Source organism: Mus caroli, chromosome 6, assembly GCF_900094665.2.
Source record: "Mus caroli chromosome 6, CAROLI_EIJ_v1.1, whole genome shotgun sequence".
Classification (NCBI taxonomy): domain Eukaryota; kingdom Metazoa; phylum Chordata; class Mammalia; order Rodentia; family Muridae; genus Mus; species Mus caroli.
In genome coordinates, this window is record NC_034575.1 from 114,586,074 (window position 1) to 114,590,279 (window position 4,206).

Consider the following 4,206-nt stretch of genomic DNA (forward strand, 5'->3'; position numbering starts at 1 on the left):
CACGGATGCGTGACTCACCTTTTGGTGACACCCTTTGGAGTCCGGAGCTGCGAAGCGACCCGGGAACTATTTCCACTCTGCAAATCCCGGTCCGGACCCACACAGGCAGGTCTCAGACTGGNACTCTGATGCCTGGATTGTTCTAGCGGGAAAGACTTCTGTCAGGACTTAGGGCCCAGTTAGTCTCCGGATAAACATGAGGCACATAAAAGGACCCTGCCGTTAGTAGCCTGCAAAGGTCACTAGAGGCCAGTGTTTGGCCTTAGCTCAGGGCAGAATTTAAACACTTTTATGNCGGTTCCTATAGTTTGTTAGTCTGTTTCCTCACAGAACACCACAGTGAGCTGCCCAAGGGACCGGAAAAGGTGAAAGGAATTAGAAGAGGCTTTGGGGAGGCCAGGCCTCCAGNTGNTGGCAGAACCCTGTTCCAGACCCTGGTTACANGGTGCCCACCAAGAGCACATGATCTGAATCCAGTCTGCAGGTTGAGAGTTTGTCACCCTGCTAAAGAAATTCCCTCGAAATTCAGTTCGGTGAGGGGAAGGAACCAGCAGTAATAATCAAAGACACTGTACTTTTGACCTAGAAACCAAAGAAGGGGACAGAATCCTCCTTCTGGGCATTAAAAAGACAAGGAACTCATCATACTGAGGAGGTATAAGGAGCTGTTGTTCTCAGGGGTTACAATAGGAAGAGTTAAGGGATATTTTCATCAAATGATCCCTTANTTGGAAAGAAAGGCTCTTGGAATTGGGGTGGCAGCAGCGCAGGAACTCCGGGACTTTTCTCACTTGGAAGTGAGTGTGGTTTACAAGACCTGGTCCAGCCAGTAAATCAATGCCTTATAATTATTATAGGACCCTGCCTTCTCAGGGAATCCAGTTCAAGGGCTTTATCCTTGGGGACACANGGGACAAGGGGAGAGCCATCTAAAACAAGCACAAAATCTCTGAGTCTGCTTTGTCAGTTTATAATTGGCTCCAGTATTTCCCTCTAGTGAATCATTCGTTCTGGGCTTCTGGCTTTGTGGAAGTTTCAGGGAAAACCTGGAGGTCNTAATCACTCCAGAATGCCACCTGGGAACAAAACCTGAATGCTGCCTGGGGTTCANTTCGTGAGCTCTCACCATCCGGAAGTTTAAAGTCTAGAGAAACAGGATGTGGGGAGGCGGACTCCTAGAATGCTCATGCTCGCCCAGGTCATTTTGCTCTGCCTGCCCCTCGCTGACAGCCTGAGAGAAGCAACCCAGCTAGCAGCCAGCACATCTCTCCTTTCCTCCTTTGTCCAAGATACATCAGAGAGTGAGTGGCCCTGTGGGAAGCCCTTGCTCAGCTGAGATGCACATCATGAGCAGGCTGCACAGCCTGGGCCGTGAGCTAGCTANGAGGTCTATACAGAACCTGTGCTCCAGAGGCTGGCAAGAAGGTCTGCTTTAGATTGGTTGGCAATCTGGCAGGATCTAGTATTGCCTTGGAGACAAATTTCTGGGCATGTCTTTGGAGGATTTTTCTAGGCTGGTTAGTTGAGGGGAAAGACTCCCACTAAATGATGGAATGAGTAGGAGATAGCCAGTTGGACATGAGTATCTATCACTGTCCACTTCTTGACCACAGATGCAATGTAGCCAGCCACCTCCATCCTTGCCATGATGACCAGACACACACTTTCCCCATTAAGTGGCTTTTGATGGAAACGTGATTAATTCAGAAGACCACTGTCCTCAGCCATGTCTTGGTGTTGGGTTTGTTTGTTTGGTTTTTGGTGGTGTTCACTTCTCCCAAACCAAACATATTCTTAGTATGTGAGGTTTAAAATGAAGGAAAGGGGTCAGGAGTGGTAGTGCCTGCTTGTAATTCCAGTACTCAGGAGACAGAGGCAAGTAAATCTCTGTGAGTCCGAGGCCAGCTGGTCTACAAAGTGAGTTCCAGGCTGGCCAGTACTACACAGTGAGACCTGTCTCAAAACAACCAAATAATAGTATAAAATAATAAAGAAAAAGAAGGAAGGACAAGAAGTTTGTCATCGGCATGGACTACACAGTGAGGTCCTGTATCAAAAGGAGGAGGAGGAGGAAGAGAAAGAGGAAGAGGAAGAGGAAGCATCAACAACAACAGCTGGGCTTCGGTGGCGCTCGCCTTTAATCCCAACACTCAGAGGCAGAGGCAGGCAGATTTCTATGAGTTTGGGAGCAGACTGGTCTATAGGATGAGTTCCAGGATAGCCAGGGCTACACAGAGAATCCTATTTTGAAAAACCAAAATAAATAAGTAGATACATGAATAAATACATACATGAAGGGAAGGAGAGAAGGGGAGAGAGTGGGCAGATGGAAGGGAAAGGAAGGCAAGCCTGGGAAAAACTAGGAAAAAATAGTTGGTCTTACAGGAATTTCAATGACCTCGGCTCTGATTACTGAAGGGACTGTCTTCAGAATGCACAGGCTAGCACCCATACTTGGAGGTCTCTTCTAAGCCATAACAACTAAAGAGGAAAGGGGAACCCCTTGACTCTTGGGGCTTTCTCTTCAGTGTATTCTTAGGTCAGCTGTTGCTGGACCCAAGGCCATGGGGGAAAACTTTGGACAGCTGATTCTCTATGCAGAACATCTTCGGGTGGTAATCCTCCAGGCCAACAAAGGCTGCTCACAGGGACCATTGCAAAGGGTTTGTTTTGTGTAGGCAGCTGCACGCCCAAAAGATGGCACCAACCTCCGGTACACCGGCGCCATAAACAACACCTTTGCGCAGGCACCAGCCCAAATCTGGCGCCAACCCCTCCTGAGCTGGTGTTACATATCAAAGTGCCGACAGACTGATGAATCCCAGAAGGACACGTAGTTCTCCCCAGTGCTGGGGTGGATATAAGCAGTCCTTCCGGGGTTTCCGGAGTTCCCCCGTAGCATGGAGGGGTTCCTGAAATAAAGAAAGGCTGTTGAGAAGAATCCAACCGTGTTGCGTCTTTTCTTGCTGGACAAGGTGGGTGCAACAGTTTTGGATACACAGAAAGTGTTCCCTTCCGGGAGGGAGGGAGTGGGCTGACCCATGAACCTGCAAAACCTAGAACAAGGCCATGAGGTAAAGCTGACGACTTTCAGCCTGACAGCCGTCCGTCCTTCAATCCCTGACCTGCATTTGTCTTCTGCTGGTTCTCTGAGTATAACACAGAAGCTCGAGTTATTTCTAAGAATAAGAGCTTTCAAAAGTGGTGAATCTGACCCAATATCCACTCATCACCCATGGATTACCCAGACTCACAATAGCTGGGACACTTTGGGGACTGTTAGTTAAGGGGGAGTCCACTTACATACCTTCCCGCAGGGTCTGTGTCTTAGTTCATCTTCTGTTGATAAAATACCCTGACGAAAACAGCTTGAGAAAGGGAAGTTCATTTGGGCTCACGCTTCCAGAGGACTTTCTGCCCACCATGTTGGAGAAGGTCTGCTATCACACTCCATCAGCAGTTCAAAAACAGAGACAGAACAGGACGTGGGGCTGAGCTATTGAGAGTCAAGGATGGAGCTGCAGAAATGGCTCCTTTCTTGAGAGTACTTGCAAAGGATACCTGGGTTCGGTTTCCAGCACCCACATGGCTACTTACAAGCACCTCTAATTCCAGTTCCAGGTGATCCAACATCCTCTTTAGGCCTCTGCAGGCATCAGTCACATATGCAATGCACATACAGGCAAAATACTCACACACATAAAATAAAAAATAAGTCTTAACAAAAAAAAAGTCAAGGCCTACCCTCCGCTGGTGTTCTTCCTCCAGCAGGGCTTATGTACCCCTCTGGAGGTATTTACAACTTTCCCAAACAGCAACACCGGCTAGGAACCGAATGTTGAGACACATTAGTCTGTTGGGGACATTATACTCTGGGTGCCAGTAGGCTCATGGGTATCTCGTGATGTAAAATACATTTAATCCAACTTCCGAAGTCCACAGTCTATAACAGTTCCAACAGTATTCAAAAGCTGAAAGTCAAGTCTCCTCTGAGATTCAAGCTAGTCTCCTAACTGTGACTACCTGTTTTAAAAAGATAAAACTGGGCCGGGCGGTGGTGGCGATCGATCGCCTTTAATCCCAGCACTTGGGAGGCAGAGGCAGGCATATCTCTGAGTTCGAGGCCAGCCTGGTCTACAGAGTGAGTTCCAGGACAGCCAGAGCTACACAGAGAAACCCTGTCTCGAAAAACCAAAAAAAAAAAAA